Source organism: Epinephelus fuscoguttatus, linkage group LG4, assembly GCF_011397635.1.
Source record: "Epinephelus fuscoguttatus linkage group LG4, E.fuscoguttatus.final_Chr_v1".
NCBI classification, from domain to species: Eukaryota; Metazoa; Chordata; class Actinopteri; order Perciformes; family Serranidae; genus Epinephelus; species Epinephelus fuscoguttatus.
Window position 1 is genome coordinate 37,434,480 of NC_064755.1, and position 26,250 is coordinate 37,460,729.

General features: G+C 41.9%; 2 long non-coding RNA genes across 4 annotated transcripts in view; one reads left to right on the plus strand and one right to left on the minus strand.

Annotated features, from left to right (window-relative positions):
* LOC125887628 (uncharacterized) overlaps window positions 1–20,174 on the plus strand; it is a 51,938-nt gene extending 31,764 nt beyond the window's left edge. For all 3 annotated transcript variants that reach the window (XR_007449189.1, XR_007449191.1, XR_007449190.1), the window contains 2 exons: window positions 4,370–4,463; window positions 17,006–20,174. This is a non-coding gene — a long non-coding RNA (uncharacterized LOC125887628). The remainder of the gene's footprint in view (window positions 1–4,369; window positions 4,464–17,005) is intronic.
* Window positions 1,065–25,341, minus strand: LOC125887629 (uncharacterized). Its single transcript, XR_007449192.1, has 3 exons — window positions 25,105–25,341; window positions 24,125–24,228; window positions 1,065–1,437 (listed from the first exon to the last, which is right to left on the minus strand). It is a non-coding gene; the product is annotated as an uncharacterized LOC125887629 (long non-coding RNA).
* Window positions 25,342–26,250: the final 909 nt, after the last annotated feature.

The following is a 26,250-nucleotide window of genomic DNA, read 5'->3' on the forward strand; positions in this document are numbered from 1 at the left end:
GCATTTTTACTTTAGTAATTTAATTTTGTACGATCCCAACTGCTCCAAAATTAGCATTATTCGTCACACTGTTACAAGCATAAAAGCTGTGTCAGTGCAGATAAGAAAAAAGAGCAACCTCATCTCACAAACTGCCATCCTGACATTTTCCCACATCTGACTTACCTAATATTAGATATCTTATTTCACAGAACATTAACACACAGGATTAACAGACGAGAACAATACAATTCAGCGCTCTAATATTATCATTTAGTTGTGTACTTGAAAGATGGTTTTGATCTGTAGGTGACTCTTTGAATGAGATGTTTCCTGTCATAGCTTGTAATGGTCATGTGGTGTAGCAGCACTGTAAAGACTACTGTACGTCTCCAGATCTGAGTAATCCTGCCAGATACGTTTTGAAGTGTTGAGTATGTGGTTTAGATCATGTGCCAGTGCTCAGTGTATTCACACTAGTGCAACACACAGCGAAAATGAGTCATTTACCAGTACAACACGGCAATAAGCCACCAATACACTGCTTCATTTGTTAAGTGGATAAATTGGTATTTAAGATTATGTGATTTTGTTTCATTTATGAGCTTGCTGTGATGTTGTGAATTCCATCCAATTTCCTCCTGGCTAATATGAAATCCAGATTGGAGTGGTGAATGGGGGCCAAGTGAGCACTCACTGTAAATATATTTTTTCTGCCATAATAATGGAGCCTCTTTTATTTCTCCCGCTAAAACGGGTTTCAGTGTGCTGTTTTAAGTACAATAAAACTGAAAAGCCCAGTGTAATTAAAGTTATATTGTATGTCTGAGCTCTGTGGAGGACTGTCAGGCTCAGGGATTTGATTGACATGCAGTGCTGCCTGGGCTGCTTGGGCTAAAAATGCATATGTGTAGTCCTGTGAGGGGATTTTGATGTCTTTAACAATTAAATTGAATTTTATTCTTTATAGTTTGAATCACAGGACAATGATACAGCGTGTATTCATTGTTAAATATCTGATATATTTAAATTAAATTTTTTAGATATTTTATTGATATTTTCAAGTTAAAGAATGAGCTTTTTCTGATCACCGGACATTATTTTTACATGACCCACGAGGCCAGAAATGTACTATTTATTGTGGAAATCTTGCCGCAGCAGAAGCAGACACATTTTCTAATTTTTCAATTTTCAAGTTCAAGTGCATAGATGCTCCCTGCATTTACTTATTCAGGAAATGAAGGATGCATAAAATAAAATTCGACGTGACATTGAAAATCTGGTTGAAAATCTGTTCATATTGAATATGTCGACTCAGATTTAGGTCCAGTATTCTCACTGACACATTCAAAGCAGTGGTGCAAAGCGCTGTGCAGCAGGTTAGCACCAGCAGGTCACTGCTTGTGGATTTGAATTTCCCACTTTGGCAGCCTCACACTTCAGAGGTCACAGTGCATTCTGCAAAAAAAAAAAAAACCTGTGAGACAATCGCTTAGATTTTACAGTGCTTGTGTCAGTCACAGTAACGTCTGCTTCGGGCTTTTATTTAGCAGTTGTCAGTCAGAGGACGAAGCTGTTCAAATCTCCCCGAGGTGAGCGACGGTGTAGTCAGATCGAGTCTCAGTGGTAGGAGCTGGCCAGTCTCCCTGTTGCCCTCCTGTACTGTGAATGTGGGAGAGCAGATGAGTGGATCTACAGTGGCCACTACAGGCTGTGGCGCACTCACACAGCATAAGCACTACAGTACAGTAGGAAGTAGGCCAGGCCTGAAAAGAGAAGAGAGAGGCTGGACGAAGAGGCCCGAGACCCCGATACGCACACACACACACACACACACACACACACACACACACACACACACACACACACATATACGGTACATTTCCAAGGTTGCAAGTTCCAAAATTATTGCACAAAAGCACAAATGTCAAGGCTCAGCAATCCAAGTAATTACACACCCATATGCTGATGCACACACACACATGTCACACTCGTGCACACACACACCAAAGTCTCTAAAACCTGCTTTTCCTGGTTTCTCTCGCCATACATGGAAGCCATTAGTCCATTACCCTGTTGACTACTGAGGATTGGGGGCCATTTTATTCTCCCTGTGTTAATCAGGATGTCAGCTGGGAGTGTCACATGTAATTTATCCACAAAACCACAGCAACTCCGCAGAGACGGTGAGCACAGTCATAATGACATAATATTGGACTGGGGGAGAGTTTCGGGGGGTGACAGATGATGTAGATTTTCCTCCCCCTGTTCCTCCCCCTCTTTTCCTCCAGACGTTCTGAAATGAGACCTGTGCAACTTTCACCTTTACATCATGGGCCCTTTGGCTGATGTCAAAGTGTTGTGGGTTTTTATTTTCCACAATTTATTTACACAAGGGCGATTTTCGTACACGCTCTTAAAACAACTTCCTTCAAGGCAGAGCGATTCATATCATTAAAGCAGATGGAATATATAGAATCATTCAAATAAAAACTCAGTGCTTTCTTTCCCTCTGGCCACTCAGTGTGTTCAGTGTGTGTTTGAGAGACTCTAGTCTACAGCGTCACGTGTCTCTCTGCACACATTGTCGGGATAGATCCTTGTTTTATGTACCTGCCAGGCAAAGCGATATTCCAGATAACGCTGAGCTGCGCCCACTCAACTTTTCTTTTCCAGCGCTCATATATTTCTTCAGCTTTTGGCCTCCGCTGTCGCCAAGGCAATTTAGTCAGCGAAAAAGTGCAGAATCAGCAAAATTGTTCCACTTGGAGGTAGAGTTGGAAGTGTTGAAAGGCCTCGCCTGCAACTCTCAGACTATCAAAATACTGTAAATCCCTTCCCTCACCTCACCTCCACTTCATCACTTTCTTACTGTTCGTCAGAGCCGAGCTGAATTATGTTGGCTGCGTTTGGTGATAAGTACGAATCCATTGGCTTGGGCTATCTTTGTGTTGCCTATTCTGGGACAGAAAAATTGATATTGAGTATCCATGTGCTTTGATATGTCTTTTACTGACCTGACTGCAGTTTCTACAGCTGTGGTGCTGATTTCTGCCGTGTAACTCTGCACTCCGCTCATGTTTATGTATTCAGGTTTCCTTGTTTACACTGCTGTGTAATGGTAGAGTGACAAAAAACTTCAGGGTTCAGAATCAAAGACTACACGAGTCACCCTTTCTAACAGAGAGCTTCAAAATGTCCGTTTAAATTAACAAAAGAAAATATTTTGTAACAGAGATCAGTTTAAAGAATGCATACAGTATACTGTATTGTGTTTTCCTGCAGCCGTCCATGTGGCAGAGACCAATATACTGTAGACTATCCCCTCTGCACATACTCGCCCAGGCTTCATGAGTCATCAACATGCATATACACACAAACAACACACACACACACTTGCACACAGAGTGCAGTGAGTGCACAGCTCGGGCATGAATCTCCCTCCATGGGCTGGAGGAGTTGGGTTACTCATGAGCCCATAAACATGTGCTGGCGGCGGTCCAAGGCACTGCACTGTAATTACAAACGTTAGAAACAATATATAAAATACCCTTCCCTGGCAAGGCCGTGTCCTGCGCTGCAATTAGCGTCCTTGTACAGAATTATCACCCTTCAGCAGCCGCCACCACACTGAGCGGAGGCCCTTAATTGGCAGTGTCCTCCTTGGTCTGCTAGAGGACAACCCTCACGCAATCTGAGATTTGACTAATGATGACTAAATACCTCTGTTTTTCCTTTGTCCCATTTCACCTCCACACGATGGTACCCGGCACCGCACGCCCACGTACGTGCAGGATAACGCGTGCACATGTCAAAAGCTGCCTCGTACATTAACGCCGCGCAGTCTGCACATGCCCTCATGTGTGAACGTGAACATACTGTGCTGCATGTGCAGAAAATCGCTTATTATGCTCACAAGTACACGCATAACGCACCACTTCACCCACGCACATGACACTGTGGGCTTTCAGTAATGCAGCATGCCAAAGTGTGTGTGCACGTATGCAGCGAGTGGGTGCGAGTGGGCAAGGCCAAGGCCACGGTGGAGCTCGTGTGTTGGTGTTGGGTGAGCATGCGGCAGTGAGAGTTGGCCGGTGCACAGGCCAGCAGAGAGGGTGCGGTGTGTTACATGTTCCACTAATGAGTTTCCTTGGCCAGGCAAGACTGTGGGGCGAGCTTATTAGTAAACAGGCTACAGAGAGGAGCCCCTACAGCCCTCTGCTGCTGCTGTGGCTGCTGCTGGCTGCTGTGGCTGCTGCTGGCTTCTCCAACCGATCACTCTCTCTGTTTCTGCTTCTCTCCATTGTTTTCTCTTCCTCTCTGTAAATTGTCTCTGCCTCCGACTCTACAGTCCTCACTCTCTGTCTGTCTCTCTGTGTCTCTCTTGTAGGCAGTGAGATGGGTTTTGACTCCAGCCACAGGCACAAACAATTTGGCCAACAAGTGAAATCACGTACAGACAGACTGGCGATCGCAGCAGCATTGTAAGTACCATAATGTATTGTAAATTGAATATGTTGTTATTTAATGATGTATTGTAATGCGGTTGTATTGTCTTGCGTTTCATTTAATGAGATGAAGGCTGTAATTAGATGCTGCGTAAGTTTCATTTGTCATATGCGTGGCATGAACCACTCTGCCTACATTTATTTTCTTTCTCTTCCTGAGACGTATTACAATGTGAGCCTGCATTAGATTAAATCATAATGGCTGTGTATTGTGCCTTTATCCCATTTGAAAGGCCAAGTGGTCCCAATGGCTTGTTAGCGCAGTCGATTTAAAAAAACAAAAACAAACATAATCTTTAGTGCACATGCACAGAAAAACACTTGGGGTGTAATCTTAGTTGTCCACTAGGCATAGGAAGTCTTGACTCTTTCTGTGCTGGGGCCTGGATCTGTTAGAAAATGGCTTCCACTCTCTGCCTTCCAGCTCTCAGCTCCCCGCCGCCATTTTGTGTATCGCTGCCAAAGTAGTCAGGTAGCAGGATGAGAGGGACAGAGCAAAGTGGGGGAGAAAAAGTGGGTGCAACTGGATGCTGGGTCGAGGAGCGAATTAAAATAAACAGAGAGGAGTGGCAGGAGTTGGAGGAAAGAGTTGCTCCAAATGTGAACTGATAGAACACTTCATATGTCGTTTACTGATGGAGAGGGGTTTTTAATTGTTGCCGACTGACTGCATGCAAACAAGCAGCCTCCGCTCTGGACCCTTCCCAGCTCTTCCTCTCAAAGGGCTGACCTTGGGTGGACGCCACAAACGGTTCTTTTCCATTGGGGCAAATGTGCTGGCAGGGCCCACAGCTGCATGACCCCCTTCCACCCTCCATCAGTCCTCCCTCTTTCTCCTCCAGAGTCCCCAGCAGCCAGGCCCCCACAGTAACACAACCTGCCTGCTTATGGTGCTACAGATCCCGAGTGCAGCTTTAACCTCTGCTTATGTACCTGCCTCCACCCTAACCGCAGCGCAATGTTAGCTGGAGCTTCAACCTTAAACTGTGCATGTATCATATGCACTCAGTAACCCCGGGCCCCACCCTACAACCTCTAGCTACTATAGCTAGCTGCCTGCGGCTCTGGAATCCTGTATGTGCCAGGCATTTGATTACATGTGCAGATGTTATTAAAATCCTCCTCTCATCTGATCCCAAGACCACAGATACTATATCAAGCCTTCAGTAGGTGTCTGCTGCTGCTTTTCTTTTGATCAGCCTGTTGCTTAACTTACCTGAGAAACTCACACTGAATCATTTTAGCTAATACTACGTTGTGTCATAGAGGGAAAGAAAATTGATGTGTCAGGAGTTGCTTTTGTCATTTGTGATTTTTGTCTTTTGGCTTCCATAAAAATGAAAGCGTTATCTCAACATGAGAGATGAAGCCCACTTTACTTTTGGGACTGTTTCAGTTTAAAAACCCAACATTCATCTGTTGCACACTTATTACATAACCCACCACACTCACAGGTAATGGCATTTGCCTCTACGTATTAAACAGTTCCTATTTTTCTCTCTTTTAAAATATTTTTTCTTGCTTGCTGTCACTAAACTTAGCTCATGGAAGCATCCTAAACAGGGACACACACACGATTTGTTAACTATTTTTTGTAACTTAACAGGTAAGCTGACCAGTGTGTCAACTTCCAGTGTGTAGGATTCAGTGGAATCTAGCAACTAGGATTGCAGATTGCGCCAAGCGAACTTCTTGTTAGGATTCCTTCAGTTTTTATTATTCAGGAGGTTTTTACAGGGAGCCGAATTGTCCGCAGAGGTCTCTTCCTCTCCAAAACAAACAGGCCAGGTGATTTAAACAGGTAAAAACAATGAATAAAGCAGTTTCATGTTAAAAATCAGAGTTTTTTCCAATGCTGTTTGGCTTGTAGTAGAGGGGCTGCTAAATTCGGTGTCCGTTCTGGGCTACTGTAGAAACATGGTGGTGTAACTCGGCAGACTGTGTGGACAAGGACCTGCTCCTTATGTAGCTATAAATGGCTCATTCTAAGGCAACAAAAACACAGCGATTCTTATTTTCAGATGATCATACACTATAGAAGAATGTATATTATATTCAGTCTCTGCAAATATATCCCCCTAAATCCTCCACACTAGACCTTTAAAGAATGTAGAAGACGTCAACATGTATGCCTTCAGTTTTCATTTTTCAGGAGGGTTTTACAGGGAGGCAAACTGTCCGCAGAGGTCTCTTCCTCTCCAAAATAAACTGATTTAAACCAGTAAAATCACTGAATAAAGCAGTTTCACGTTAAAAATCAGTGTCTTTCCAATGCCGTTTGGCTCGTTGCAGAATGGGTGACACTAAAACACGAAAAAGCCAGTGTTTGGCTTGTAGTAGAGGGGCTGCTAAGTTCGGTGTCCGTTCTGGGCTACTGTAGAAACATGGCAGTGCAACTTGGCAGACTCCATTGGCAAAGACCTGCTCCCTATGTAGCTATAAACAGCTCATGCTAAGGTAACAAAAACACAGGTGATTGTACCCTAAAGAAAATAAACATATTATATTATATTCCATTCCTGCCAATATATCCCCCTAAATCCTACACACTGGACCTCTGAGGAATGTAAAAGCAGCAACATGTGTATGTTATATGTGTATGCACAGAAAACCTTGTCGTCAGTGGGGCAGAACATATTGACAGAACACACAGGAAAAGAGCACAGGAGTGTATATCTGTGTACCATATCGGTTTATGGCTCGGAGCGATGCTGTATAAAGTCTCTCACTGTATCAGTGTGTATCTTTGCTGGCATGTATCTGATTTAGACTCTAGGTGCAAAATATAGCAGAGGTCCCTCCAGCAGTAAGACCTGGCCTATTTAGGCCTGTCACTGACAAGCTCTCATTGAGACAGACACACAGTCAATGGCTTTTGCTAACAGTTCAGAATGCACTCTGTCCCCTTTGGCTCCCCAGTCCTTAATCTGGCCATGTGTTTGCATATGGGACAGAGTGGCCTCCATATTGTGTTTGTGGAATGAATTATGAATGCTATTGCATAACTGTGGTCTGTTTCTGGGGCATATCTCTACAGCATCTACCCAGAGACCAAAGCATGAATACATTTACCCGGCCTAGACCTCTTGGAAATGATACTGTGAAGCTGGCCTGCCTGCGTTTGTTTATGGTTATATAGAGCAGATGGCCATGCAACATGGTCACATATCACACACTGGCTGCCGCGCTGGCACTGCCACACACACAAATGCTTATAGGCAGAAATGTAGGAGTATTTGAAGGGGATTCAAATCCACAGAAATTCATTCATTATTCTTTTATAACTCACAGTGGGAGAAGTATTAAATCTCTTTATCAGAGTACATTGCTATATTTTCTCCTTCGTGCTGGCAGCAGTCCTGGAACTATAGGCACTGGCGGTAATAACTGCTGCCAAATCAAGCTTTTCAATGCTAACTGTGGTTAACTGTGCTGTATTTACAGCCTTAGCTTTTAGCTGTAACTGCTAACCACTGAAGTGAGTCTGACTACAGCCAGCTGTAGCCTGGGGGTAACGAGCTCTTCAAGGTTACAAACTGCACAGATCCCTGTCTGCCTACTCCGGCCCGATGTCTGTCAGCTGAAGTTCATATCCAGGGAGAAAGGTATTTGTCCCACCCTCTAAATATAGCTGGCGACAGATGCAGCTCGATGGGGCACTGCCCAAGCTGAAAGGGGCCCTGCAGGCAGGCCAGAGCAGAGCTGGGCATGCAGACGTGTCAGGACTAAAGACTTGTCCTAATAGATGGGGGCCCTACAGGTCATCAGCAGCCACATGGCAATGCACGTTTCACCAGCTTCCATTAGTGTGGAGTCACAAAGACTGAGCCTCTGGATCTTTACATGAGCAAAAAAACAATACAATATTCAATGTATTTTTATTAGATGTGTTTAGCCGTAGTGCATTGTGGGAAAATATCCCAAATCATTCAGCCAGAACAGCTGGAGTTTGTTGCTTTTGGCAGGAAAACATCGCCTCCTAATAGACTTCATGGTAGTTTTAGTGCTTATGTGTCCTTGAATTTGATTAATGTGAAATATCAATTTGATCATAACCTTCTACAGGCCATTAACCTTATAACCCTAAAGTAGGACCGGCGCTGCTGCAGCAGCCATAGGCTGTACGCCGCTTCCACTGTACAAATTTGATCAAGACATAGATTTGTTTTTCTGCCTGTGGTTACAGCATGGAGAGCCATTCAAGCATGTGCAAAGATCTACTGATATAAGAAAATAATGGATAAAATGAAGGCAAAGAACGCCTGAAAACGCATTTTTGCACTTATACCACTTATGAAAGACAAAAGATTCATTCTGTATTTAAACATCTAATAATTAATATGGTAAGTGCTCTTGCTTTAATCATCAGTTTAAGTTATTAATGTAGCACAAAGCATCAGTGTTTTTTGTCTTTACAGTCTAATATAGGCTTCACTATCATGCGCACTAAGTAGCACAACGATGGAAACTGTTAAAAGGCATCTGTATTTTGATATGCAATCGTAACAGACACCTGCCAAGCCTTCATAAACAAGTAGTTTTCCCCGTAGACCTTTCTATAGGCCTGCGCCCTGCTGTGCATCCTGCAGCCGTAGCGTGTATGTGTGCACACACGTGCGTGCAAGTGTGTGTATGTTTCTCTATGTACATGTGACTGTATACTGTGTGTGAGAGATGAGAAGCAGCTGGCAAGGTTTGGACTGAGTGGTCTGGGCGACCCCTGCTGCGTGCCCTGTCATTACAATGATTGGGGTCGTTTTTTACCTCTAAAGATGGGGCCGAGGGGCTGCACTGGGATCAGCTAACTCTGCCTAAGCCAGCCCTCTTCACCTGGCATGTTTATGGCTGTGCTGGGGGCTGGAGGGGTGGATGGGAGGGGGGTAAGTCACTGGGGCCGGTTCATCTCACAGCCTGACAGGCAGACACACATTATGCACATAGGCGCGAGTACATACACACTCTGTCACACATGTACATATGTAGATCACACAAACACAAAGCATACAGTATGCGTGCACTGATGCATGCCTGTAGCTTCACACACCCATAGACACACTGTCTACAATTAGACACCTTCATACACACCCTTCTTCTTCCCCTCTCCTCACACACACTCGCACAAGGTTTGCTAGCTCAATCGGCCTCATGCAGAGGTGACGGGGAGGTTAGCCTGTCTGACTTTGAGCAGAATCCCCCTGTGGCTTGCCCCAGCCATCCCCCCTGGCATGTGTAACAGGACCTGCCCATGCAGCCTCTCCTCTTCCCCCCGCTCCTGTCCTTCCCCCCTCCTCCCGCTGCCTCCCCCCCGGCCCTGGTATAAATAGATGGGTCATGCCTGCTGTGCTACCCAGAGGGGGCTGTTGGGGGGCACAGAAGCCATGCTTCCCTTTATAAATGCTCCACCGTGTCTATCTGGATTCCTCCTGTCTGCGCCCAGACACCACTTCACTTGTACCAGGGGCGCACATATAGATGTATACAGACGAGGGAGAAGTACATGCACACAGGAGTCTAGTTATTCCTGACCACATCCCCGATGGAAGGGAAGCCACATATGTATAAACACAAGGACTAATGAGCACAAATACTGTACACAGACATATTTGCAACTCAAGCATGAGCACTCATATAATCTTGTGGTGCCAAAAGGCATCCAGACTGAGGAGGGTAGAACCGAGGAAGAGTCTGAAGAAGAGTGCAGTTAAGTGCTTAAAAGATGAAGAGTGAGCTACAGTGAGGAGACGTTTTATCATTTTATTGTCACAAATTATTGTTTAGTTTATAAGATGTCAAAAAAATATGAAAAAAGTGCTCATCAAATTTTCCCAGAATTCAAAGTGACATCTTCAGTTTGCTTCTTTTGTCCAAGCAACTGTCCAAAATCCAAAAACACTTCATTTACTATCATAAATGAAAAAGAAAAGCTGACAATTCTTGCATTAAAGATTTGACAGTTTTGCTTGAATAAGTGCTGAAAATGATGAACCGATTATAAAAAAATATGTAAAATCTTTTTTTGTTGTTTCTGATTGACTAAGCAATGTATCGACTAGTCGTTGTAGCTCTATTTAATTCAAGCTGCCTTACAATACCTTGAGGAATATAAACATGTTTCTGTAATAATAATAAATAAAGCTGTTAGCAGTGTTGGGCGGGACCTTGGAGTATTGCTGTTTCGGCCTCCAGCTCATGTAGGCAGTGCGAATTATTCATAAGAGTCGAAATGTCGATAAAACAAGCAATGTCAAGAGAACGCAAGGTCATATTTGGCAATAGAGGGACTTTATATTACAGTATGTTACAATATGTATTTAATTTTCAACTGATGTATTAACTAAAATGTACCTGTGATATGTCAGCTATGGAAACAAAATGTCTTCTTCAAAACATCCACATTGAAATGAAATGTAATAATAAATAACTTATGTAATGTTAACAAAATGGCGTCTGTCATACTGTTGAGAATTAAAGTGTTCCCCGTGTACTGTAAAAAACAAAGGTCTGTGGTGACCTTGCTTTGTTGTGTAACACATTGTGATGCGAGCACATGAATATATAAATACATAATATACATTTTAACAGGATACCAAACATTAACATGGATAAAACATGAATTATAAAGGAGAGTAAATCATAAAAGAAAACAATTTTTACAAAGACTAAAGTGGTGATTGAACAAAGGAGCTTGTAATTTTGGAGTGTAACATTTCCTCAAAGATGTGTATACTTTCCTGATGTTTGTAACACTCTGTTATGGACTTGTACTTAAAATGAGGTAATTTGTTGTAACCCTCCAGGTCATTCAGTTGGGTTCAGAGAAATAACATTAATGAAAATAAATGGAAATACTTTTAAGGTCAGTTTTAAAATAATTTAAAACCTCTTGACCTGTTGAAGACAAATGAATGCGCTCATTTTCAAGTTCATTTTTAAAAAAGTAAAGGGTTCTTATGAAGGTGGTGTGAACTTATATTTTGAAAGTTGTAGACATAAGCCATGTGACCTAATGAAACTTTGACATGTGTGATGATCAAACGACACATCCATATTCATTTGAAATCATGTGACCTAGTGAAAGCTTGATTGATGTGTACTGGCTGCTGTGAGGATATAAGTAACAGCAGGCAGACACAAATATATATTAGTTAATGTCAGTGGAGAAACTGAGCAGGACTACATGTATTTGATCATGTACTGCTGCAGCACAGTTGTAGCTACAGATTTGATTCAAATTCTAAATGAGGCAAAAGAATTTGACCTGGAAATCTTGTATTTACATGTTTTTGCTATCAGGCAAATATTTAGGAAGTTGTAGGAATGAGCCACATGAGCTGGTCAGTTTGATCAATGCTGCTGTAATCTGTCCATTAAAGATTGTTACCACACACACACACACACACACACACACACACACACACACACACACACACAGACAGGCTTATGTCTGTCAGAGTGAAGCCATTGTTATGCTGAGTAATGAGCTGCATGCAGTTGAGAGAGAGACAAGGTGACAGCCCAAGCACTTTAACATGGGATTAAAATCTCTCAAACCCCTCCCTTGAATTCCCAAATCGTGGGTCCAATCGTCAATCTGATCATACCAGCAGAGAGATACACTCGCCCCGAACGCAGACATATAGTTTTTATGTTTGTGGAGTCAAAAATGCGATCTTAGTCACAAGTTAAAGATGTGTTGGCCCCATCGTCATGAGGTTTTGTGTCACATCACCTTGAGCGCTTATAAAATCCAAGCCATTCGAGTAATGACAAAGTGATTCAGCAGTTATATTCAGCATGGGTTGAGCTGTCATGTGTGCGAGTTTGAAGCCGATAGGATAAATGGTGTAGGAGGAAATACTTTTTGAGAAAGAGAATTTTTGAAAAACGACACGATACTTTGAAAGGGCAAATAGCTCACTTCCTGTTGGATTTAGGTCAGGGGTGATTTGTAGGTCTAGATGAGACGAACAAGCCAGTTTTGTGATCTTTCTATGACATTCCTATGGGCTGCAGCGGCCATTTTAGTGTGCCTAGGTGGCGCTAGAGAGCTCATTTTGGCACTTAAGTGTTGTCATGGAAGTGGCCGCTTCAACATTCCAAAGTTACTAGGCCACTTAGTTTGTGAGGTGTCTCGGTTTTGACTTGAAATTACTATGATCCAAACCAGCGCGAACCTCACGTTGTCTTTATGCACAACGTTATCCACAATCTCGTTTTGTCATGCCCACTAATCTGCTTTACAGCACCATACCTGGTGAAAATAACTTGTGCCTGTATTCTAACAAATAAATAACTATAAACTAGGGCTGCCAAGCAATTAAAAAATGAATCTAATTAATTACATGCTCTTTTATCGATTAATCTACATTAATTACATACATCAGCTTTTGCTGTTAAAGTATTTTAAAAATGTCAATTCAAATGAATTTTGGTAGATGTGTCGTAGTAAAGCTGCTGGATTTTAGACACAATTGTCCCCCTGTCCTCTACCACCGAAACTAGTCTGCCGTCTATTGCAGTCCATTTTGTGAGGGAGTTAGTGAGTCTGTCACAGGTAGACTTGCTCAGTTTGCATCTGAACGCCTGGTCTAGTGTGGCTTGACGAGGCTGGCCGCTAGCGTTAGCATCAGAGGCTGCGCTAGCTCGGACCTTTTGGTTGGCTGCTAATAGCTTTGCGTTGCGGTAATATTTCGGGCTTGAAGTGCTTTGATAGTACAAAAATTACTTACTGCAGAAATTGCAGAGAGCAGTGCTCCTATCAACAGTTCCATCTGGCTGTTTTTTAAATGTAAATGTTGCATTCACGAGACCAAGCAGCGTCGTCTCGTCTGCCTCCATCATGTGACAAAGCCACTGTGGCCTTCAATGACGCATCAGGTCAAAGGGCACCATGGAAAGCGATTAATCGGCGTAAATTTTTGAATGCATTATTTTTTCTGTAATTGATTAATCAAAATTGGCGCGCTATTTTGACAGCCCTAATATAAACATACCCTCAGTATAGCCCATTGCTATACACTATTTAAAATATACAGAAAATGTTGTGTAAACTTAAATAATAGCGATATATATTATGTGCCAAATATAAATATGTGCTTAAGGGGCTCTTACAGTCACGATACTGGAATTTCTAACTTCCATACAATACCTTGAAAAGTGTCAATGTCCGATACCATGTGGGAAAAAATTGACATTAAGGGGGGAAATTTTTTTTTTTTTATAAAAAATAAATATAATATGACAACAACGACTCATCTTTTCCTGGTTAGTAGCAGAGGACACTAGAATGACTGCAATAAATGTCAACAATGATATAGAGCAAGAAAGAGCAGGTTGTACCAGTGTATCAATACTGTGGATAACAAGTTTTGAAACCGCTTTAAATATTCAGAATCAAGCATCTATAAATTGATATTTATGAGTACACTGCTACAAACACATTTCTGTTAAACTAAAAGGTACTGAGATTTGACACAACGCTCAATTTAGGAGTCTTCCACTTGACTAGAAGGCACAAAACATAATAGTGGAGCCATTGTGGCCAGAACTTTCTTAAAAAATGTGATGTCCTGATCTGTTTTGTGGTTAAATAAAGATTAAATTAAAAAAATGTTAAATGTGTAAAAGTCCACAACACTAAAACACAGGTCAAGAATAAAGAACATGGACGAGTTGGGCTGCATACACTAAACAAATTACTGAGCCATATTGTCTTTAATAAAATCCTGGTGAATGAGTAGAAATTGATAGAAAATGATAAAGATTGTGAACACATATTGTGTAAATGTCCGGCTAATTTTTCCGAATTACCCGCCGCACTGACTGACCACAAACCACCAGATCAGTTTACAAGGTTACAGCACTCCATCTTACTCTCGCTGCAGTGAAAGTCAGCTTCAGTATTGATTGATAGGCACTGTAGCACTTTAGACTGAAGTGTGATTGAATTAAAGTGGCTTTTTAAGCAGTGTGTGCCGTCGCTGTGTGAAAACGCTGTGTGAAAATGCGATGAGGTAAATGAATATCATGTTTTGCTTTTTTTCCCCCTCCAAAGGCTATTTTTCCATGTTTGTGTGAACGTGTGTATTCGAAACTGCGTCCTCGTGTGTGTATTTGTTTATGCATTCATGTGTGCATGTCCCGCAGCGCGAGGAGAGGACGTGTTGTTGTGACATTATGAGACGATGAGGTGTGGAAAGCAGGACTTTGCACCCCAGCCCTTCTAAACAGCTAATGGAGGTGCAAGGCCGAAGCAGAGTATCAGTTACAGATGCTGTGCTTTCAAGTGAAGGAGTGCTTGCTGAGTTTGCACACTTTTAAGAAGGCTGAATTTTCAGGTGGACGAGCTCTTAGTAAAGGAGATGTTTTTAGATTGTATTACGTAACTGTGTAAAGAGCCTTAAACAAGCGTGCACAAGGCTACATGTCTCTGGGTGTACGCCTGCTTGCGTTGCATATTGGTCCTCCGCGGTACGTGTGTATGTGTGTGTGGGTGCGAGTGTGAATATTATCCTGTCACTGGATGATGGCAACTGGCTTCACTTGAAAGCAATAGCTTTCCTGGACATGCACTCTGTTGGTCAGGACCCCAGAGCCATCTACTATATTAGATTGAAGTATGTCCAGTCAGCAGACTGACAGGACACCATGCCCTGACCTTACCTTATGAAGTCTGGCTCCCACACCGCTGAGCGTTTCGCAAGGCTTCACAATGAGAATAGACTGTGATATGAATGGAGATATGAGCCACGATTAGCAGACAGTTTTCTACATGTAGTTACTTTTCAAGCATTTAAAATCAGGAGTGAAGCTGAAACACTGCTGATTTGAATATGATGAAGAAGTTCTTTAATGTGCAGCTTCATTTGTGATTGAAGTTTTCTGTAAAACAGTAATCAAATGCTTCCATTCTTTTAGCTTCACAATGCAAACAGTAAATTAGTTTATTTGTTTTCTTACTGAACATAATTAGCTTGAGCTTAAATCCATAATAGGCTAATTAAAGGGACAGTTCACCTCAAAACCAATAACATGTATTTTCCCTTTTACCTGTAGTGGTAATTGTTTTGATGTGAGTTGCCAGGTGTTGGAGATATCAGCTGTAGAGATGTCTGCCTTCTCTTAAATATAATGGAACTAAATGGCACTCGGCTTGTGGTGCTCAAAGCAACAAAAAAAATACATTTGAAAAACTCAACAGCGATGTCTCTTTCCAGGAATTCATGACCCGGTTACTCAAGATAATCCACATCATTGTTGTGAGCAGTTTCATGTAGGAGCTATTTTCTGTCTACCGAACTACACCCACCAACCAGCCTCTCGTATATGAGTAGATGCACGCTTCCCTCTGCATGGTGATGCAGTGGGTAGGTGTAGTTTTATAACAGTGGTTTGCTGGTTAGCTTTTATTATGAAGTGCCATTTTCTGCTGTAGAGTGGGTGATTAACTGCCAGGTACATGAGAGAGACAGCAAATTAGCTCAACAACATGGCCAATTCAAGTGTGATGCTGAATATTTTCAACTGTGTGGACGTTGAACTAATGACTAAGGAGAAATCTTTACCCTGCGGCTGGACCAGTTGGGAACCACTGTTCTACAGAAAGAAAATAGTCCCTCTATGAAACTGCTCACAACAAGGTCTGTGGATTATCTGGAGTAACCGCGTCATCATTTCGTAAAGTGACATCACTGTTGAGTTTTTTAAATGTATTTTCTGGCACTTTGAGCACCACAAGCTGAGTGCCATCTAGCTTTATTACACTGAAGAGAAGGCAGACATCTCTATGGCCGATATCCCCAACACTTGGCAACTCACACCAAAACAATCCAGACTTACTAATAGAACTACGGTTAAGGCAAACTATATGTATGTTTCATTTTTGGGTGAACTGTCCCTTTAAGTCCCTCTGTCGTTAGTGTATGTGTGTACACGCACATGTGTAGGTGCCATACTGTATCCTTCCCTCTGTCTGCAAAGTGTCTGTGTGCTCCTCGTGTGTGTCTGTTACCCTTTAAGGGTGTGTGCTTGCGCATACTTACACTCCACTCATCCAGAGCTATGGTGTAAGTACGGCAGTGTTGAATAATGCAAAGAGCCTCAGACTCACCACTGAGCAGACACCATGGGGCCTCTCAGCTCAAGACATACCGTTCTGTATTATGCTGTGCTGTACACTTGTGCCTTCACAGACAGAATAATATTACCGTGGAGGTACATGCCAGCAAAGATTACCCCGATATGACTCTGTTACAGCAGATTGTGTGACAGTTAAACATGCAGGATGTTGTGGTTTCCCTCACAGAGCTATGAGCCATACAAAATTCCATACGAGCATGTTGTAAATACACATAACCGCATACACAAATTGCGAGCAAACTCAGACAATATGTTTTCACCCGAGAATCTTAAACACTCTTGTAAATGCTGTCAGCCGCTGGGATGTTTGCGATTGATCCTACAGAAGGCAAATGTAAAAGTCACTGTGTTGAAGTATTTCTCCATTTCCTTTGTTGCAGAAGTAGCAGATTTTCGCTCGGGGATTTTCAGACGAAGGCTACCTGACATGTTGCTGAAATCGCTACAGAGCCAGGTGAGAAACATTAAAAACGGCAGCAGCTGCGGCCCTCTGCTGCGCACATGTGGGCCAGGATATGAGCTAGCATGAGCTCGCCCACTGTCAACACTGGTCACTATTGTTAACACTCTCCTCTCTGAAGCACAAAATCAGTACTGAGGAAAGAAAGGGAAGGCATGGTGGAATCAGTATTTACAGTTTATTGCAATGGGAGCTGTCATGCTTAACTTTAGGACAGTGGTTCCCAATCGTTTTGATGTGTGACTCTTTAAAGGTCCAGTGTGTAGGATTTAGGGGGACATAGTGGCAGAAATAAAATATAAATAAAGTGTTTTCTTTATTGTATAATCACTGGGAAAAAAAGAATTGTGTTTTTGTTACCTTAGAAGAAGCCATTTATTTCTACATAGGGAGCAGGTCCCCGACTACGGAGATCAGCGTGTTGCACTGCCATGTTTCTGCAGTGGCCAAGAACAGACAAACACTGGCTCTAGATAAGGCCTTTCCCATGTCTGAGTTCGCAGCCCCTCTGCAAACACTTTTGAAGACGCAGATGGTGAGGTGGTGAATTGACGCCAGATTGTAGAAATTAAATGTGCGAGGAATTGTATAATAATGTCTCTCACACGTTTAAATTCGCCTCATATCACACGGTACTTTTAGATCCGCTTTATCATAAACATTTAATCCACCCACTTTATTTTTGCTCATGCTCGTGAGCCATACTTTTTCCATAAGCACCTCTCAGCTCAATATTTCATCAGCTCGGTCTCACCATCACATTCCCAAATCCAGAGCGCAGAGGAGAGGGGTAGACTGTGTGCTGCTGACGGTCATGGTCAGCTGTGGAGCGCACATCAAATAGCATTAGATAATTGCAAAACAGAGCGTCAACAGTTTTCAATAATATCTTCCAATACTGTTAGCACGTGTCACCAAGTACGACTTTAGTTTTCATATAGTGTTTGTATGTAAAAAATCACTGAGATGAGCACGACTATGCACTTGGGACGTCACAGTGTTGCCATACATGCTCCCGCTCCACTCACCTTACATACATCTTCACCACCTGCATGTATAGATTATGTAAATTACTGAAGTCTAGAAATAACGCCAGTGATGGCTCTCACACAATTATTATAACAAACTTAAATAGATAGATAAATTATAATATCCCAGGGTCAGGGACACACTGACTGTCACAATCCTTTTGGCATGGTGTGAAACAATCAGTCTAAATGCTGTACACATATAAACACTGCACTGACACTCAGTTGTTGCCGTGATTCACCCATAAAGACACTCATCAGCAGGCTCATTTCTGTGCATCAGCATTCACGAGGGGCTTTGCATACATCATTTATAGTTGAATGTGGGCGTTTAGAGGGCGTAATATAAAGCTGATCCATGTGCAGACAATTCCAAGTTGATTTGGGATTTAGAAAAGGAAATTGCACACTGTCAGGCGTGGGCACAAATATTTTTTGCTGCATGCCATTTCCTGCTGTTGTCCACACGTACACTTTTAGTATGGATCCTATGAACAAGACCTCAGGTCGGTTTGTTTAGGAGAGGAAGAGACCTCTGTGGAAAATTCAGCTCCCAGTAAAAACCTTCTAAACAGTGAACGCTGAAGGAATTATAACCAGGAGAAGTTATCGGCAATCCTCACCGCTAACTGCCTCTAAATCCCCTTAAATCTTACACACTCTTCCTTTAAAGCATTTTCTACTTGCAACCTCATTGGCATTTTGTTGCAACAAGTTGCAAGCAGTTCAACCAAAGAGGGATTTTCAGTCACATATTGTAATATTAAGGCTTGAAGAGGAAAACTTTCATACGGTTCACAATAAAAAAGCAAAGATTAAAGATAATGTGGGGTAGAAAAATATAGTTTTTGTCTTTCTAATCATCACTTGACCTCTTGAGACAGTATGTTTTGAATATAACATTGCGTGTAATAGTTTGAGGTTAAACTATCATCCATTATTTTGAGTGTACACTACCCCTTAAGTTATTTGCTGGTCACATTTGAATATGGAAAAACCTTGGCCATAAAATTTGTTTGGGACATATGCACCTTGTTGGATCATTTGAATTCCCCCCGAGCTGGAGCCATGAACCGGGTGACCAGGTTGTCACGTTGTGTTCTGAACACACACACACTCTGGTCACACCGGTGAGGCGTCCCAGAGGAGAGTGGCATGTGTGTTTGTGTTTCAGTGAATCATAACTGCTGTTTTGCATTCATCGAGGTGTGTCAAAGCGGATTACCTGCATGAACGGGGGACCTGAAATGACTTTGTTTTTAAAGACTGTCCTTTGGGGTGAGGTAGTAGGTTGTATAGTTTTAGGGTCATACCCTTCCTGTCAGATAACTATACAACTTACTGTCTTTCCTGAAGTGGCTGTAATGTCATCAGATGCCAATGTTGGAGCTTTTGGATCTGGATCGACACTGGAGTGTGCATGTTTACCTGCTGACAGCTAAGAACTCATTTGCAGCGTTGTAGGTCATTTAGGGTTGTTGCTGTAGGTAGTTTTCTGTCTTGTGATTTTCATGGTTGCATTTTTTTTGGTAAATAAAATATTTGCTTTAACCATTTTCAGTGTTTTTTGTGTTACAAATTTCTCTAGAAATAAAATGTGTTAGTCTTTAAAATGTGATAAGATGTTTTTATGTACTCAGTGTCTTTTTCGTCACGCTACTTTAATGCTCTCCAGCACACCAGTGCTCGCCAACCTGTACGACCCTTCTGATGTTCGAACGGGGTGAGGTAGTAGGTTGTGTGGTTTCAGGGTAGTGATTTTGCCCAATCAGGAGATAACTATACAACCTACTGCCTTCCCTGAAGGGCAGCAATACTTCACCATGCAGGCAACAGGGAGCGTCTCTCTCACAGCATCAGAAAAACTCCCAAAATCAACAAACCAAACCAGTTGAACCGTCTGGCCCTGAGTCACCAATCCGCTTCTCACCTGGAACGTAGGCGTCCATGGCCAATCATAACAGCAGAGGACCAGCAGGTAAAGTCTGTTCACTGTGGGATTTGTCTTTGATTTGGTTTTGTTTGTTTTTCTTCTGCTTCAAACATCAATAAAAAAGTAGATGATGAATCAGTTTGTCTTGGGCATTTATTTGTGTTCTCTTACTTGTTCTCACATCTTGTAAAGGTCAATTTAAATGTTGGTGACTTTGAAGCTATTTGTAGTTGAATGACTGCGTGGTGCCAAATGGTTTCAAAGCACTGTCATTCTATCATGATGAAGTATACATGTAATATATTGTAGTAGTTTTCGCTCTTTTCTGGTGGAAGCCACATCTTAAATGGACCTTTTACAACAAAATCAAAAATACGTATTTTTCCTCCTACCTGTTGTGCTTTTTATTAGTCTAGTGTTAGATATCGGCCGTAGAGATGTCTGCCTTCTCTCAAATATAATGTAACTAGATGGCACTCAGCTCGTAGTGCTCAACATATATTTGAAAAACTCAACAGCAATGTCTCTCTCCAGAGGTTAGGACTCTGTTAATCATGATAACTCTGACGTTGTTGTGAACAGATTTTTTTCATCTAGCACCACTGAGCTAGCGAATGTTACAGCTCAGTCGAGGAGGACGTTTACATCTCGCACTGTCGTGAGCAGGAGCCTCTCGTCCATGAGTAGATGCACACTTCCTCCTGCGAGGTGATGGGTTGGTGCAGTCCAGTAGAAAGGACTGGATTATCTTAAGTCACCAGGTTATGATTTCTGAAAGTGTTTTTCAAATGTATTTTTTTGGCACTTTCATGTAGGAACTATTTTCTTTTTGCCGAACTGTGCCTGTCAAGCGTATCCATGTAGAAGGAAGTGTACATCTTCTCATGGACAAGAGGCTCATGGTAGTGCGAGGTGTAAACATTGATGGCGTCCTCCTCGGCTGAGCTGTAACATCAGCTAGCTCAGTGGTGCTAGGTGTGCTAGCAGTAGATGTAGGGCTGTCAAAATTGCTCAAAAATGACATTTGAGTATTCCTTCTAAAAATAGAATAGAATAAAAAATTTTGAGTAACTGGGTCATGATTTCTGGAAGTCAGAGACATTGCTGTTGAGTTTTTCAAATGTTTATTTATTTATTTATTTATTTATTTATTTATTTATTTATTGGCACTTTGAGCACCAAAAAACCAAGTACCATTTAGTTCCATTACATTTGAGAGGAGGCAGACATCTCTACGGCCGATATCTCCAACACTTGGCAACTCACACCAAAACTGTCTAGATTGATAAACAGCACTACAGGTAAGAGGAAAAATATGTTTTGGATTTTTGTGTGAACTGTCCCTTTAACACCAACTTATCAAGTACCAAATTCTAGTAAATCCTCTGTTGGTGGCGATGAGTTTGCCAACTCTCATCATATCATTGAATTTTGGAAAGTATCTGTGAAAAGCCCTGACTTGACCACCTTCATCCTTCCCTGGGATCAGCCCGCAGCTCAGAGCAGAGCAGATGGAAAGAAGAGCCGTGGCACGGTCTCACCTCCTGGGCTACAGCATGATTCATATGGCAACAGATGATGGTTACAGTATTCCATCTCTCTCTGGCCAGCAGCACACATAAATACACAAACACACACACATATACACACACACACAGCGAGATGACGAGGTGAGTGCCAGCCGATATCAGGCCAACTTGGGCCTCATGCCTCACTGTCTGAGAGTGCAGCTCTGTATCTCACATCAAGGTCAGACTCGCGGGTTGTCATTCACAGCGAGAGCCCTCACTCACTCCTGTATCTTCACTCTATGGTCACACAACCAGAGACTAACTTTGTCACACAGGTAACTTATATACAGATGCATTATGATTCTACTGTACACACTTGTACCGCCTCAGTTTGCACATATTTTGCGCCTCATTTTGCATGTCATGGTTTCACATAAATCACTCATACCAAACGTGCTGAGCTAGTTACACATTCACCAAATGTCTCAGACACAGTGAAAGGGATTATGTGACAGCACATTGCTGGAGTAGCACAGCGCAGAGCGGCAACATTGCAACATGGGAAGGAATAACTACCACTGTGCTGCATCCTATGTGTCTAGACTAGTGTTGGATGTGTTTGTATGTGGGCTGCACCCACCACGTAGCTGTCCCCCGCCAGCCACCATATTGAATTGATTTGAGCTTTGGCCCTGGTGATAGAGCAAAGTGAGCTGAATACTAAGCCTGATGAGACAATGGCTCTGTGTGCATCCTGTCTCTGGGGTTGCATCTCTAAAGGCCATGCTCCATCCTTCATCTCCTCCCGCTTCACCGAAAACATTGCAAAAAGCTTTGACTTGCACCTTGGGATGTTATTCTCCCATGCAAAAAGGCACTAATGAAAAGCTTCTGAGACTCAGTCTGAAACCCGTGAGTCAGAATTCAATAATATACTGTTGTTTTATCAAAGTTGCCAGGAATTTGACAAGAATAACACTCGCAGCATGGCTTTTCTAAGCCTTCATATGATGTCATAGCTGTATAAATGGAATAGTGTTATTGATCGAATGTAAGTGGATAGGATTGAAGGCTCTGTGTGGGCAGGCCCCTCAAATAAACCACCGAGCAGAGTGCATTGGCTGAAATGAAGAAAAGCTGAGCCCGTGTCTAAATAGATGCAGCCACATTAATCTGCGCCATGGTGATTATAAAATGTATTATTCAGTCTGAAATGTGGGGCAAGGAAATTAAATAATTTGTCTCTGATGCAATAATTTATCCAAATTCATACTCTGATTTTCTGCAACCATTTTAATATAGTTAATCACCAATATAACTTCAATCACTGCAGGCCTTCGTCACTCATAGATGTGGCAAAAGCGCCACCTACTGGATGCTCATTCAGCATTCTTCACAGTATCTTGTCTCAGTGGTGTAATTTTCTTTCTCTACATTTAATTTTACTGTTGTTCTGTTGTTACTTCTGTCCAGTTCTAGGGTTGCAAACAACATTTTTCATTATTGATTGTTACCTTGATTGGTTGTTTGTCCCATAAATCACCAAAAACAGTGACAAATGTCCATCATAATTACCTGCACACCAGTGTGATGTCATCAAATATCTTAATTAACTGTCCAAAATCCAAAGATTTTCAGTTTTCTATAGTTCCAGAATATGTAAAGCAGTAAATTCTTACATTTGTGAACGTTAACTAAATGGTTTAAAGTAGCTGCATATTCATTGTCTGTCATCAACAAATTGATTAATGATTTATGACAGTAATCAGAGGTGTGGCCTTGAGCTACATGACACAGGCTTGCAACTCAACTTGGACTTCAACACCAATGACTCGTGACTTCACCTGGACTTGAGTCTTTTGACTTAAAAACACTTGATACCTTCATTCAAACCCAAAGAGGAAAAAGTATGTTATTTAAGAAGTGAGCCACAAATCATTTCCTGAAATAACTAACTTTACTGCTACTCATTCCCAGCAGGTCAACACTTGATTCCTCAAATGATCCACTTTGTTTGAACCAGTCTAACAGCACACAGTCACGTTGCAGGAGAAAACACTGAAGAACTAACGTTAACTTTCTGAGTGGCAGTAGAGAAAATGACACCAAAGTTATACAATTCTCTACAAATTTTTAAAAGCATTCATGATTTTTTTTTTTCTAACATACACAGTGTCGCTGAGCATAATAAATCAAATATATGTACATACACACGAGGGAAAAAAATAAATAAAAAACAATTACTACATAACATAATAATGTAAAAATGCATAAGTAATGCTTTATAAAAAATAAAAGGAGAAAAAATATTTCTACATTAATATGCACTATACTCTTCTCTGATCTACAGGGAGCAGATAAACTCTAAGACACTCAATAAGTGTATGATTCACTTCAAGGTACATCCACACCAGCAATGTACTCAGCATTACTGTTGGTGAAGAGCGCATAATGATCACTCAGGGACTCAGAGCTAAAAGTTCAGGGCTTGGAACTTGTCAGCGTTGACTTGATGCAACTTGCCTGGGACTTGACTTGGGATTTAAGTGCTAGGACTTGAGACTTACTTGTGACTTGCGACACAATGGCGTGGTACCACTTCCAACAGTAATTGTCTGTCCATCATCCTGGAGAAGGGGTCCCACCTTGGATGCTTCTCTGGAGGTTTTTACTTATTGAAAAATAAATAAATAAAAAAAAGTCAGCAGCCTGTGGAAAGAGGTTGCTATGAAACCATTCGGGACAAATTTGTGATTTTGCTCTAAGTGAAAATAAAGTTAAATAATAGATAGATTTTAAAAAAAAAGTGAGGAGTAGACATAACTCAAAATGTTCTTTACTTACAGAACTGGATCCTGATTTAGACTTTAAACCCAAACTGGAACAATTTCTGAATCAGTTATAAAGTCATGAATAATTTGGTGCTTCATATTCAATGGTGCTAATTATGTATTGCAGTTTGTGTCTTGTATTTTTCTGTCTGCATACTTTGCACTGTACTTGTATTTTTGATGCTGAGCCTTTTGTATCTTGAGGCCCAGCCAGGAACGGGTATTACAGATCAGCTCAGGCTATAAATGTTTACAAATAAAAATAAATAATATTATTGGATCACACATCCGTCTGTTGTAGGCAGTTAACTAAATTGTTCCATTAGGCTGTTAGCTACTTAAATAAAAATCTTAAAAATTTGTAGTGTGTCTAAAAACTGGATCAAGAATGTGCCAGTGAAGTGGCTGTCACGTGCAAGTTGTTGGCAGCAGGTGGCAGCAGAGATCTGGCCGGAGTTAAATCTCAACAGTGACCTACTTACTGGACTTCAGTGGGTCATTGTATTAACCAGTGTCTAAAGAAGTGCACACTGGCTCCCCAAGTGCCTCAGATGTATTCTTTAAAATGTGACAACATTATATGAAAACAGATTGTCAAGGTCATGTGGCCCAAATGTTTGATTTTACCCATTATGGCTAAACTGTAGGGTTGAATACACATAGGTGCAAGGTCCTCGAGAAACTGTACATGAAGGAAGAAAGTAATGCATGCTTACCCCATGCCACAAAAGTGGAATCAAGACAACATTTCGATGGTACTTGGATCTTTGTCAGGTCGAAATGTTTCCAGAGGATTAGACGGAAAACTACTACATACACAGCCATTATCCTATTTGCAAAAATCCACATTTTATGGTTTGATTCGGTTTGAAGCAATAGCTTAAAAAGCAGGCAAATCCATCTTGTTAAGCTGGACAGCGGAGCAGTAAGTCTTCCCTCAGCTGTAATTCTAAGTCTGGGTGCCATTTTATAACCATAAATTACTTCATCAAGTTTTTGCGTCTTCATGGTCTGTTTTATTACGGCCAGGTTCAGCTCAGGGACAGACATGTTGTAAGCGAACGGGGCAGTTGTCATTATATTATCTAGATGTGGAAAGCATTCTGAGTCTCCCCTTAATTGGGAAACCAGCTGTTGTCCAGACAGAAAGTCTTGACCGTAGCCCATTACTGCGGACTCTGTTTCTGTCTGCTCTCTTGAGTCGTGTTGCAACGAGCCGTAGCTTCTGAGTCTAATGTTTCTCCACGTCCTCCTCACATGGAGAAATCACCAGCGGCCGTGGAGGAACTCGGTGCACTGCAGCTGACATCTGTGTGGGTGTGTTTGAGATTCATCCATTTAGACAAGATTTTGCATCGACTGACTTTATATTTAATGCAGAGCTGTTTCTGTCTGATGCCCTGGTACCAGTTTCAAATAGCTCTACTGGTGGTGGTTGGCTACTAAGTTCAGTTAGTCAAATTACTCAAGAACAGTTTTAAGGAACTCTGGCTTTTATGCCTTTAATGGACAGGACAGAGTGAAGACTGTGAGGTGGGGAGAGAGAAAGAGTGGGGGGGCGGCATGTAGCAAAGGGTTGCAAGCCGAAGTCGAACTCGCGACCGCTGCAGCAAGGTATCGCCTCTATACATGGGGCGTCGGCTCTATCCACTAAGCTACCGACGCCCGTGCAGTCCTGTGTTTTAATGTCCTCCCTAATTTACGTCTACTCTGCAATCTAACAGTTCAGATATAAAACATACACTCAGCCTATAAAATATAACATATCAGCAATCAGCTTGTTAAGTTTAACAGACCAATTCCAAGTCAGAAGTCCTAAAAGTGCTGTAGATGAAATCAGCTTTAATGTCAACAGATCCATT